A 14577-nucleotide genomic window follows, 5' to 3' on the forward strand; every position below is an offset into this window, starting at 1 on the left:
AGGGTGCTTTCTTGAGACTGGATTGGTAGCTATCGTTATAAGCAAACTCGGTGAAAGGAAGACACTTCTCCCAACCCATACTGAATGAGATAATGCAAGCTCTAAGCATGACCTCGAGAATCTGGTTTACCCTTTCCACCTGACAACTAGACTGGGGGTGGAAAGCGATATGAAGGAAAGATGGGTGCCCATGGCATTCTGAAAACTCTCCCAAAATTGGGAAGTAAAAAGACTTTTGCGGTCAGAATTGATCTCTAGTGGAACACCATGAAGTGACACTATACGAGAAATATATAAGTCTGCTAGCTGACTAGCACTGATACTCTCTCGAACAGGATGGAAGTGAGCCACTTTGGAAAGACGATCAATGATGGTGAAGATGACATTATTCCCCTTCTTGGTCCTGGGAAAGCCGGTGATGAAGTCCATACCAACTTTGTCCAATTTCCACTCAGGAATAGCTAAAGGCTGAAGGGTGGCAGCAAGCCCCTGATGTTTTGCCTTAACGCAACGACAAACATCACAGTTTGCAATGAACTCAACGATTTCTCTCTTCATCCTAGTCCACCAAAATCTCTGGTGTAGGTCCTGATACATCTTAGTGCTACCGGGATGAATCATGAGAGGAGATAAATGAGCCTTCTTAAGGATCAACTATCGTAGATGTTGACCTTTGGGGACCAATGATGTAGGGTGGAACCCTATACGGCCGATCTTTCACGAAAGGGGCAGATCCCGACTAAGAACACGAAGAACACGTGGGGAAAACGAGGGAAAACACAAGAGGAACTCTCAAACTAACAAGATATAGTCACACATATGCTAGATCCAAGTACACATAGAGATCACATGGTCCAAAACCAAAATGGGGCGATACATAGGGTAACCGGTTCTTCTCCATGAGGAGGTCTTGAAGGGGCCACCCAAGAGGGGGTCTTGAATCCAACGTGGATCTTCTCCGAAGAGGGGCCGCGGTCTCTCTCAAGGAGTAGATCCGTATGGATGAGCAAATCTCTATCTCACATATGAGCTAAACCAATGCTAGCTCTAATTCGGAGCTAGGGGACGAGTATTTATAGTCCAAAGGGTAGGTTGGGTGTTACACGGGTCGTTGGCCCTTTCACTGCGCACAGGCAGGCCGGTAGTACCGGTCATGGAGGTAGTAGTACCGCTGGGAGCTCATGCAGGGCAGAAGTACCGGACATGGGGGCGGTAGTACCGCTGGGAGGTCAGGCGCTGGCTTCGGGAGATGAACGACGAAGGGGCCAGCGGTTGTACCGATTGTCGGGGCGGTAGTACCAGTCTTCTTGCAGTTACTGGTACATCCGGTGCAGTTCCGGCCTTGCACCGCTCGATCACAGAAGGTGGACCGGTTGTGGGGCGGTAGCCGGCCGGTTGTTCCGCCCGGGCGGTAGTTGGGCGGTTGTTCCGGTCCTTCTAGGCTTGGCAGATTGTCTCCATGCTCTTGATGTTCATCTTGCACCGTAACTTCTTCTTGGTTGCTTCCTTGGTACCTAAGCGCACAAAACATCTCCGTTTGAGGTAGTAGCCATGTCTCAAGTGGGTCAAAGGGGAGTTCAACAAGGAGAGAGTTAACCTCGTTCTCGATGGCTCTCGCACTGGATCTTGTCATTGGTCCATGTGGTGTCGTGGGAGATGTAGGTAGGTCCATGGGGATGTTCTTGGGATGCTCCGCATCATCTCCCCCCCCCTTGTGAAAGATCCGACCTCGGATCAAAATCTTCATCACCATGGTAGGGCGAGAGATCCTTGACGTTGAAGACGTTGCTCACATGGTACTTGTCGCGTGGGATGTCGATCTTGTAGGCGTTGTTGTTGTAGCGTGCAAGCACCTTGAAGGGTCCATCGGCTCGTGGTAGAAGTTTGGACTTGTATTCGTTGGGGAAGCGGTCCTTGCGGAGGTGTAGCCACACAAGATCTCCAATGTTGAATATCATGAGTTGCTTGTTTACGTTGAGCTTGGTCGCGAGTCGTTGTACTTGGTGGTCGATGATGTGCCTTGTATCTTCATGCATCTTCTTCAGGTAGTTGACTCGAGCACTTGCGTCCATATTTGTGCACTCTTGTAGTGGTAGAGGAAGAATGTCCAATGGTGACAATGGGTTGAAGCCATAGACAACCTCGAACGGGGACTTGCCGGTGGTCGTATGTCTTGCACGGTTGTAGGCGTACTCGGCACTAGGTAGGCACTCCTCCCACTCCTTGATGTTCTTCTTTATCAACATGCTTAGTAGAGTGGAGAGTGTACGGTTCGTCACCTTCGTTTGGCCGTCGGTTTGTGGATGGTATGCCGTGGAGAATAGTAGCTTGATTCCGAGCTTGGCGCATAGGGTCTTCCAAAAGTAACTCAAGAACTTGACGTCGCGGTCCGAGACAATGGTCTTTGGCACTCCATGAAGTCGCAAGATTTCCCTACAAAATAGATTGGCAACATGTGAAGCATCGTCTATCTTGTTGCAAGGAATGAAATCAGCCATTTTGGAGAATCGGTCCACAACAACAAAAACGGAATCCTTGCCATTTCTAGTTCTAGGCAAACCAAGCACAAAATCCATGCTAATATCTTCCCATGGTTGGTACGGAATTGGAAGAGGCATATAGAGTCCATGAGATTGAGCTTTAGACTTAGCTTTGCGACATGGAGAACATCGGTTGGTCAAGCGGTTGACGTCGCGGAACATCTTGGGCCAAAAATAGTTCTTGGAGACCGTAGCAAGTGTCTTGTCGCGTCCAAAATGTCCCATTAGTCCTCCTCCATGAGATTCTTGCAAAAGCAACAAATGAAGAGAAGACTCGGGGATGCAAAGTTTGTTAGCTCTCATAAGATAACCATCCTTGATGTAATATCGTTCCCAAGATGGATGCGTCAAACATTTGGCATAAGGAATGGCAAAAGTAGGATCATGCTCATATAAGTCTTTTATGTGCTCAAAGCCAATGACATTCAATTCAAGTAGAGTAACAAGCATGCATATATGGGAATCCGCCACAACATTTTCCTTATCTTTAATATACTTGATGACATAAGGAAATTACTCAATAAATTCACTCCACTTAGCATGATGCTTGTTCAATTTAGTTTGACCCTTAAGATATTTAAGTGTTTCATGATCGGTGTGGATGATGAATTCATGAGGGCGGAGGTAATGTTCCCATTCACGCAAAACTCGCACTAAAGCATATAGCTCTTTTCATATATAGATGGGGTAATTGAGTTGCGCTCCAGAAAGTTTCTCACTGAAATATGCTATGGGGCACTTCTCTTGCGTTAACACACCTCCTATGCCATTACCACTAGCATCACAATGAATTTCAAAAGGTTTGTCAAAGTTGGGTAATGCAAGCATGGGAGCATGAGTAAGTAAATTCTTAAGCTCATTGAAAGTGGTGTCTTGGGATGTTCCCCAAACAAACGGTGCATTTTTCTTACTCAAAGCATGCAATGGTGAAGCAATGGTGCTAAAATTCTTCACAAATTGACGGTAAAAACCAGCTAAACCAAGAAAACTACGCACTTGTTGCAAGTTAGTTAGTTGGGGCCAAGTTTTAATAGCATTGATCTTAGATTCATCAACATGAACACCCTTAGAAGATACTACAAAACCCAAGAAAACAAGCTTATCAACACCAAAAAGGCATTTTTTCCATATTAGCATAAACTTGCTCTTTTCGAAGAGTTTGTAGCACGGTGCGAAGGTGGGTGACATGCTCTTTGAGAGATTTGCTAAAAACAAGGATATCATCAAAGTAGACAACAACAAATTCACCAATATAAGGGCGAAACACATAATGCATAAGACGCATGAAAGTACCGGGTGCTTCCGATAAACCCATAGGCATGACTAACCACTCATACAAACCAAACTTTGTTTTGAAAGCGGTTTTCCATTCATCACCCTCTTGTATTCGTATTTGATAGTAAACACTTCTAAGATCAATGTTGGAAAAGATAGTGGCACCGCTAAGTTCATCTAGCATATCGTCAAGGCGTGGAATGGGGTACCTATAGTGAACGGTGATAGCATTGATGGGTCTACAATCGGAACACATGCGAAAGCTACCGTCTCTTTTTGGCACAAGAATGACCGGTACGGCACAAGGACTCAAACTTTCGCGCACATGTCCATGGTCTATGAGATGCTTTACTTGCCTTTGTATTTCTTTGGTTTCTTCGGGGTTGACTCGGTAGGGAGCCTTGTTTGGAAGTGGCGCTTCGAGGATGAGGTCGATGCGGTGCTCGATGCCTTGTAGTGGAGGTAGACCCAGAGGTAGCTCGTCGGGGAAAACATCTTGGAATTCCTGCAATAAAGAAGATAACACTAAAGGTAGACTGTGAGAGGTGTTAGCTTTTGGTGCTTCGTCCTTGCACAAAAGGACATAGTGTAGGACACTTGATGGGTTCTTCTCCGTGAGGAGGTCTTGATGAGGGCTTTGATCTCCTCCATTTGATCTTGCATCTTGGCGTCGGTAGAGTTTTTCGTGGCATCGAACTCATCGTTGTTATTGTAGACCGAAGCTGAAATGCCTTGCCTATCCATCACAAGACTCGAGTAGAGGTGAGTAGGAAATGAGATAAACAATACCAAGTTACCTTTTCCCAAAGTTGAGGATGTATCCCGTTTCACTCAATGTGAGATGAAAGAATAGTGGAATTGGTACCGGACTTGTTCACTCACACCTACAAACTAAAGCTTATGGAGTAGCTCGGTGAGGATAGTGGCACAAAAATTTAATGCAAAATGATAGCAAGAGTCAATAATGTTGAAAGAGATTCACAAATTTGCAAGTGAAACAAGTAGACCAATAGCAATATGTGGCACACGGAAACACACACACGGATAGATAAATGGGGTCGTGCAACCAAGGAATGAGCACAAAATGTGGAATCCACGGAAAACGCTCGTGTTGCACAACTCAAGAGAGGCGCTAGCACGATTGCTCAATAGGCGGATACGACACTTGTGCACTACCTATAAGATGCAAAATGTATCAACTTTCCATCCCAAGTATGCTATTATGTATGGTTCCCGGTGTTTCTCAGGATGATCCAAGATGATCGGATATGACAATCTTATGTGCAATGTGGTATGATGCTATGGCTATTGCTTACAAGCTTCTTTGCTCTTTCTCTTTTGCTTAAAATCTTCTTCTTCTTCTTCTTCTTCTTCTTTGTATGGCCACTATGCGAAATGTACAAACCAAGATAGCAATTGTGTATATGCGGGAACAATAGTGTGACACAATGGATGATATGATACCAAGATGATATGGTATCATGAGCCACGTTGATCACGTATTTGGAGCCCCTACCCTTTGTTTTCTAGATTGATTTTGTTGTTTTTGTCCTAAATTTGAAAATCCCCATCAAAAATAGCACCATCCATCCGAAATCGTGATCAACGAGGCTCATGATACCAAGATGATGTAGGGTGGAACCCTATATGGCCGATCTTTCACGAAAGGAGCGGATCCCGACTAAGAACACGAAGAACACGAGGGGAAAACGAGGGAAAACACAAGAGGAACTCTCAAACCAACAAGATATTGTCACACATATGCTAGATCCAAGTACACACAGAGATCACACGGTCCAAAACCAACAAGGGATGATACATAGGGTAACCGGTTCTTCCCCGTGAGGAGGTCTTGAAGGGGCCACCCAAGGGGGGTGTCGGTGTCAAAACCGGCGGATCTCGGGTAGGGGGTCCCGAACTGAGCGTCTAGGATCGATGGTAACATGAGACGGGGGACACGATGTCTACCCAGGTTCGGGCCCTCTCTATGGAGGTAATACCCTACTTCCTGCTTGATTGATCTTGATGAATATGAGTATTACAAGAGTTGATCTACCATGAGATCGTAATGGCTAAACCCTAGAAGTCTAGCCTATGTGAATATGGTAATGAGTATCCTATCCGCACTATGCTCTCAGGTTTATATAGACACCGGAGAGATGTAGGGTTACATGGAGTCAGTTACATAAGAAGGAATCTTCACAGCAGGTCACCGAGCTTGCCTCCCACGCCAAGGAGAGTGCAGTCCGAACACGAGTATGGTCTTCGGTCTTCATGTCTTCACAGCCCATCAGTCCGGCCCATGGATAACAGGCCGGACACCCGAGGACCCTTTAGTCCAGGACTCCCTCAGTAGCCCCTGAACCTGGCTTCAATGACGAGGAGTCCGGCGCGCAGATTGTCTTCGGCATTGCAAGGCGGGTTCCCCTTTCTCCGAACTCCAAGATAGTCTTCGGATGTGATGATTGTATCCAGACCTGTTACACACACCATACACAACCACAGAGGGCATATAACATTTGCACGAATCTAATCTGTTGACAGCTTCTTTACAACAGGACATCGCATTTGTCCGGTCATAATTTCGAACCGTTTTTCTTCTGCCATCCCACGTCTCGAGACGTGGTTGCTATTGGCATGTCTTGTCGAAGCAGAGATCGTGTCCCCTTATTGCGGGATTCTCATCAATGTGGGCATGGGTAACCCAACCGTGCCGTTTACACAGCCCTTGCGAATAGGCGAATCTTAAGGCGAGTGAGGAGGAGTTTAATATTTGCTGCCTTTATAAGGGGATAAGGATTCCCTCCTCCTCTTCTCACGCTCTCTCTGTCTCCGCCTTCCCGATCCCGAGCTCCAGCGCCCAAGTTCTCATCTCCTTTCCACTCAAGCAACCATGTCCGGATTCGGTGGTCAGGGCAACTGGATGGTCTCCTCCGTTAAGGAGGAGGACATTACCGAGCTCCGAGCGGCCGGATATTTGGCGAAGGGAATCGCCCACTGCTTGCCGGCCGAGGGACAAATCGTCCCCACGCCGGAGCCCAACGAGAGGGTAGTATTCCTTCCTCATTTCTTCCACGGGCTGGGGTTTCCCCTCCACCCTTTCGTCCACGGGATGATGTACTATTATGGGATAGATTTCCATGATCTGTCCCCGAATTTCTTCCTCAAGATCTCGGCTTTTATCATCGTGTGTGAGGCCTTCCTCCGCATCCAGCCCCACTTCGGGCAGTGGCTCAAAATCTTCAACGTAAAGCCGAAGGTGGTGGATGGCCAGCACGTGGAGTGCGGAGGAGCCATGGTGAGCAAGCTGTCCAATGTCTCCTGGCCCAAGGGCACCTTTGTGGATATGGTAAAGGAGTGGCAGAAGCAGTGGTTCTACATCACAGAACCACGCGACACTACCTGGGCCGCAACTGCCGAATTCCACTCCGGCGCTCCTATGCGACTCACCTCTTGGGTCGAGAAGAGTCTGGACTGGTGTTCACTTGACGAGCTGATAGCGTTGCAGACGTGCGTTCAAAGCATGGTGACCAAGAATGTCAAGCTCGTCGACGTGATCCAGGTGATGTTAATTCGCCGGATTCTTTCATGCCAGCGCCAAAGCCGCCCTCTGTGGGAGCTCAATTCGAAGAATCACCAGACCTTGGTAAGGCTCTTCGAGACTACTCACGAAGGCGCCTGGAAGTTGCTTTTTAACGGCAATGAGAAGCCACCGGCCACGGATTCAGATCGTGGTCATGATTATACAGACCCCACGAGCAAGGTTTGTTATTTCTGACGTATCCCCAACCTCATTGTTTTGAGGATGATGTCTGAGCTTTTATTATGGTTCCTTCAGGACTGGATGGAGAGGGCAAAGCGGATCCAGTGTCCGGCTCCGCTGCCTGAAGAACCAGTCATCCCGTGCCTAGCGAAGATGCTGGTGCCGGCGCCATATAAGGCGCCGGAGAAGAAGGCCAAGAAGAAGGAAAAGGGGGCCAAGAGTGGCCTCCGCCGTAAGGGCACTTCGGACGTGGCGTCCAAAGACGACGAAACTCATTCCTCTATCCCTAAGGACAATGACGAGGAAGAGGAGGAGGAGGAAGAAAACAATCCTCCCCCTGAGGAGAGGAAGAAGAAGAGTGCGGCTCCGGCGCATCTGGAGGCGGAAACACCCAAGAAGGGGAAGGGCGTTCCAGCGGTCAACACCGCATGGGACGTTGACAGCAGTCCGGAACGACGCCCCCGCACTAAGCCCCAGGCCGCATCGTAAGTGACAGGGCTCTCTCGTGCGCACATCCAGCCCTTTCTCTCCATTATCTTGATGTAGTTAACTGTACTATTGCAGTCTGTCCCGCGACCTGATCCAGCGATCCTCGTCTGGAGGTTCGTTGGCTCCATCGGAGATGGCGAGCCAGTCGCCACCACCTCCTTACTCCCCCGGGGCCAGGGACGACACCGAAGTGATGTCCTGGTTGGCCGATCCGAATCGGGGAGGAGTCCAGGACGCTGTCCGGGAGGCGCCACGAGGGGAAGCCTCCACCGCCGGACACATGGAGGAGACGATCCCCATGGAGAGTGGCGAAGAGGGCCGCATCTAGTTTGGCCCTCAGCCGAATACGATTCCGGAGACCCATATGGATCCGGAGTCGGGCGAGCAGCCCCCTTTGAAGGAGGGGGGTGCGCTGCTTCCGCCGGTGGTCCCTGTCCATCTAGGGGCGCCGGACAACCTGATGGAGGCGCTACGAGGCGCCTCCGTTATGGACGAGCACCGTATCCTTATGGGCGCGGTGATTGAGAATGTTCAGTCCACCAAGATTCTACTGAACGAAGCCTACAGCAACCTGTTGACAGGTTTCGAGGTAAGTGACATAGAAAGAGAAAAAAACCTGTAGTCAGTAGCCCCTGAGACACTGTCCGGTGTTCGGCGAGAAGAACCAGATAGAGGATCTATTGTAGGAGACTAACATGGCATGTATGCATAAGTAGGCATCGCTGTTGGCCGCAACCTCGCATGCTGGCAAAGTCTCTGAATTGAGGCAGAGGCTGGAGCGGACCGAGAACGAGCTCGGCGAGGTTACAATGCGGCTTCAGGAGAAGCAAGGTGAGTAACGTCTTGCTGTGTGTATGGAAAGCATAGGCGCTGTGTACTGACAGCAATGTCGTAATATGTGCAGGAGCCGTGACCGAGGTCGAGTCCCTGAGGAATGCGTTGGGTGAGGCCGAGGCGAAAGCTGTCCAACAGCAGGCCGCTCGTAAGAAGCTCAAGGCCCGGGTCAAAGAAGTCTAGCAGGAGCTCCAAGATGCAGTGAAAAAATGTGAGACCTTGGAGAATGATGCGTCGGCTCAAGAGGCCGAACTCACCAAGGCTCGTCAAAGCACGGAGACCGCACGGAATGAGGCCCAAGCCGCCCTCCAGGAGATCCAGGAGGCCAAGAAGATTACGGCGGGTAAGGCATTTAAGATGCAAAGCCAGTATGCGGAGAAGCAATACCTTTTACTAACCCGGGTTGGGAGTTCCCCAGGGACTTTTGCGGATCTACCACGCAGCGTATCAGACGCTGCAGAGTTCTACCGAGCCGAAGGAGGAGGTTCTACGGAGAGGCTATTCTGGTCGCAGTATGCGACGCCAGAGCTTCCCGTGTCCTTCACCGATCAGCTGAAGCAGCTGGTGGAGCTACACAGGGTGGCCAAACTAGCCATGAAGGATTTGACAATTCGGCTATGGCCAGCCGAAGCTATGCCCGGCAGCTACTTCGGACTCGTGAGGCGGCTAGTGGAAACTTGTCCGCGGCTGGACGTCGTCAAGCGCTCTGCCTGTATTGAAGGTGCTCGTATGGCCTTCGCTCGTTGCAAGATGTGGTGGGCGAAGATGAACGCCATTGAAGTTGCCAGCGGGCCGCCGGAGGGCAAGGAACACCGCACACCTGAGAGATATTTTGCGGATGTCGCAGAAGGGTCTCGACTTGTGGCAGCTCAATGTTTCGCAGGACATTGTATTTGAATAAGTGTATTCACGTTGCCCTTGTATTGTATTATGGAAACAAAGCGTGTAATGTAATTTTGTTATGTTTTAACTGTTTCCTCCTGTGCGGCCGTATTGTTTGTAATCTGAGGGTTGGCCACTCGTCGGCTTCTGCCCTCGCGTAGGTAGTACGGAGGTGTTCGAGATGGGATCTAAACAATCTTTATCCAATTATATGGTCCTTTGGAGGAGTTGTTTAGCGCAACGAACAAGGCAATCAGACTATACGGCTTGAATGCCCTCACTTAGCCATAGGAGTTTTATAATTAAGCAAGTGCGCAGCCCCTGGTCCAAGTCAGGGTGGTGTCAGCATCTGATCAGGAAGCGCCGATCCTTCACATGACACAGAAAAAATCTCCAACGATTTTGTAACCCTTGAACAGCTGACCGGCTCTCGCTGTATCATGACAGTCAGTTTTCGGCTTTCTCTACTGAGGTGCTCATCCGGGCAAGGCCAGGGCACAATCGTAGTAGTTCTCCCTTTACTACCCTCGCCAATAGAGCAGAACGTAGGGTAGCAAGCACAGGAGCCGGGCAACCCAACTATTGACCAAAGACATGATTCGGAGCCAATGCATATAATGCTAAATTCGGGGTGCCGAACTTATGTATAAGAAGTGTTCGGATTGTGCTGCCGTACTGTGGGGCGATAAATAGCCCCTGGCGAATATGAGACGTACCAAAAGGTATTGATGTAGCCGATAAGCAGATCGAAACAAAATGAAGTAAGAGGCAAAAACCACAAAAACTGAGCCGCAAACCATTTTCATTATAACTGGATGGATACGTCAAGGCGTATATTGTTGAAATAGCGCGATAGGCCTCCGGGCTATTTAACATGCCGGAATCAAGAGGGTGCAGCGTGCGGATCCTGAGAAATAAATATAAATACCGTCAAGAAGACGTATAGAGGTTACTCTACGCACCTATGCTGCTTGCATCCTTTATATGCCGATCCTTCAAAGGGACCGGTCAGCAGGCCCGTGGGAAAAGGAACCTGAAAAAAAAGAAAAAGGTGAAAAGTATGTGTGTCCGGGATCGGTCTAGCAGAACTGTAGATCCCGGGTTAGCTTCTGCCTCCGTATATGTCCATGGGATTTTGAGTGCGTAATTATGTACGCGTGGTGCGAATGCCACTACTTCAACGGGACTGGGACGGAGGCCGAATTGCTAATCGAGCTCTTGACGAGCCGCGCTGTCCTGCTGTAGTGTAGTCCATAACCTCTTGATGGTGTCCAGGGGCTCGACAGCCACACTATGGTGCTGCTTGAGAAGGCCGCTCTGTGCCTCTGCTCCAAGGGCGGCGGTGTGCTCCTCTGTTCGGAGGGAGCATTCCGTATTGCCATTGACTGTTATGACGCCGTGTGGACCGGGCATCTTGAGCTTGAGATTAGCATAGTGTGGCACTGCGTTGAATCTAGCAAACGTTGTTCGTCCGAGCAGTGTGTGGTAGCCGCTACGGAAGGGGACGATGTCGAAGATTAACTCCTTGCTTTGGAAGTTGTCCGGAGAACTGAAGACCATCTCCAGTGTGATTGAGCCCGTACAGCGGGCCTTTACGCCTGGTATGACTCCTTTAAAGGTAGTCTTTGTTGGTTTGATTTGCGAGGGGTTAATGCCATCTTCCGCACTGTGTCCTGATAAAGCAGGTTTAGGCTGCTACCACCGTCCATCAGGACCCGTGTTAGGTGAAACCCGTCAATAATTGGGTCGAGGACTAGTGCGGCTGAACCGCCATGGCGGATACTAGTTTGTTGATCCCAGCGATCGAAGGTGACCGGGAATGATGACCACGGATTGAATTTTGGGGCGACTGGCTCTACCGCATAGACGTCCCTAAGTGCTCGCTTACGCTCCCTTTTGGGGATGTGCGTAGCGTATATCATGTTCACCGTTTTGACTTGAGGGGGAAATTTCTTCTGCCCTCCGGTGTTCGGCTGTCGGGGCTCTTCATCCTCGTCCTCACTTTGTGATCCCTTTTCTTTGTTTTCAGCATTTAACTTGCTAGCCTGCTTGAAGACCCAACAATCCCCGTTGGTATCATTGGCTTGCTTATCCGGGGTGCCGTGAATTTGGCACGGACGGTCGAGTATGCGGTCCAGGCTGGAAGGTCCTTCGTTGTTTCTTTTGTAGGGCTTCTTCCATTGGCCAGACTTGGAGCCACTGAATTCGGTGTTGACTGTGGTTTCATCGGTGTTGTCGCCATTGCTTCGGCTTTTGTGTCTATTGCGCCGGAGCTTTCCGGTGCTGTTCTTGGCCTCAGTGGGGCCTGCCTCGCTGGCTATGTTTTTACTACGAGCCAGCAAGCTGTCCTCACCCGCGCAAAAGTGGGTCATGAGTGCTGTAAGGGCTGCCATAGACTTCGGCTTTTCATGGACGAGGTGGCGTGCTAGCCATTCGTCGCGGATGCTGTGTTTGAAGGCTGCTAGGGCCTCGGCATCCGGACAGTCAACGATCTGGTTCTTTTTGGTTAGGAACCTAGTCCAGAATTTTCTGGCTGATCCTCCAGGTTGTTGAACTATGTGGCTTAAGTCATCGGCATCCGGTGGCCGGACATACGTTCCTTGGAAGTTATCACGGAAAGCCTCTTCCAAGTCCTCCCAGCTGCCGATGGAATTCTCAGGCATGCTATTTAACCAGTGTTGAGCTGGTCCTTTGAGTTTTAATGGGAGGTATTTGATGGCGTGGAGGTCATCTCCTCGAGCCATATGGATATGGAGAATAAAATCCTCGATCCATACTGCAGGATCGGTTGTGCCGTCGCATGATTCAATGTTGACAGGCTTGAATCCCTTGGGGAATCCATGATCCAGTACTTCATCTGTGAAGCAGAGAGGGTGTGCGGTGCCTCTATATCGGGCCGCGTCATGGCGTAGCTCTGATGGAGTTCATCTGCGGTATTCGGCCCGGGCGTGGTTAGGTTTATCACGTCCGAATAGGTGGCCGTCGTCGTGCCTCGAGGCACACCCTCGCGATCCGTAGATTGACCTTGTATGTCCTGCTCTATCGTCCAAGATCTGTCGGAGGTCGTACGTGTGACCCCGAACTCTTCCGCCTCTATTTTTACGAGGCGGTGGGGCAAGCTGTTGTTCGTCCTGAGTTGCCGCTTTCTCCCGGCCGCGGAGTGGCCGGTCAGCCGCCCTGTCTCGACCACGTGGTGGTCGTTCCGCATTACGCGAGGGAGATGTGTGCTCTGGTGCTTCCTCATCAAATTGAGGTAGCAGTCTGCGTTTCGGGTAGCTCTTGGCTGGGCGCTTGAGGCCGTATTCTTCGGCTGTCAGGACATCAGTCCATCTGTCGACGAGCAGATCTTGTTCAGCTTGAAGCTGCTGTTGTTTCTTTTTCAGGCTCCTTGCAGTGGCTATGAGCTAAAGCTTAAAGTGCTCCTGCTCTAGAGGATCCTCAGGCACGATGAAGTCTTCGTTGCCGAATCTTGTCTCCTCCTCGGAGGGTGGACGGTAACTGTCGTCCTCCGAGTTATCTTCTATGGCCTGTTCATCAGGGTTGTCTTGCCTGTTGTCATGTTCCTCCTGTTCGGATGTAGCCCCGATAGGGTCCTCATTGTTTTCCGTGTTGCCCGGAGTACTATTTTCTCCGGTGCCAGTGTTGCCATCCTTTGAGCGACGGGGCTTAGAGCGGCGTTTGGGCTGCCGACGCTTGGACTGCGTCTCCGAGGTTTTATTCGCATCAGACTCTTCTTTGTCGTCACCAGATCCTTTGGGTGTGTCAACCATGTACACGTCATACGAAGAGGTAGCCATCCAACGTCGAGTGAATGGCGGGTCTTGGCCTTGCTCCTGATCGGCATCGTGGTCCATACCGTCGATGTCCTCGGAGCCATAGTCAAGCACGTCGGTTAAGTCATCGACAGTGGCTATGAAGTGGGTGGCGGGTGGGAAGCAAAATTCCTCGTCATCCGTCTCTAGCTCGAACCGGACATAGTTCGGACATGAGTCCTTCTCCAAGGACAAATTCTTTAAAGATTTTAGCACGTCACCCAAAGGAGAGTGCTGGAAAACGTCGGCGGTGCTGAACTCGAAGATTGATAACCGATCTAGCTCGGTGTCCGCGGGCGTATCCGGAACTTATAGCCGGAGACAAGTCCGAAGTTCCGTTAAAGTGAATATTGCAGGGTGTTGAGTCCATGTGCGGCTCCAACGCCACGGACTCTGCAGCCTCGGATGGCACGATCTGCTTTGGCTCTAAGGCCGTTGCAGCAGCAGGAACCATCTCCTGGGTGTGATCCGATGATAGACTTAAGTCACGTTCATCGGGGTGAGGGGGAGCGACCGCCGCGGGCTCAGATCCCTTGAAGATCAAGTCTCCACGGATATCCACGACATAGTTCAAGCTTCCGAATCTGACCTGATGGCCAGGGGCGTAGCTGTCGATCTGTTCCAAATGGCCAAGCGAGTTGGCCCGCAGCACGAAGCCGCCGAATACGAAGGTCTGTCCGGGGTGGAAGGTTTCTCCCTGGACAACGTCATTACTGACGATCAAAGGGGCCATCAAGCCCTTTGCCGACGGCATAGTGGAACTCTCAATGAAAGCACCAATGTCGGTGTCAAAACCGGCGGATCTCGGGTAGGGGGTCCCGAACTGTGCGTCTAGGATCGATGGTAATAGGAGAAGGGAGACACGATGTTTACCCAGGTTCGGGCCCTCTCTATGGAGGTAATACCCTACTTCCCGCTTGATTGATCTTGATGAATATGAGTATTACAAGAGTTGATCTACCACGAGATCGTAATGGGTAAA

The sequence above is a fragment of the Aegilops tauschii genome, chromosome 5 (assembly GCF_002575655.3).
Source record: "Aegilops tauschii subsp. strangulata cultivar AL8/78 chromosome 5, Aet v6.0, whole genome shotgun sequence".
Classification (NCBI taxonomy): Eukaryota; Viridiplantae; Streptophyta; class Magnoliopsida; order Poales; family Poaceae; genus Aegilops; species Aegilops tauschii.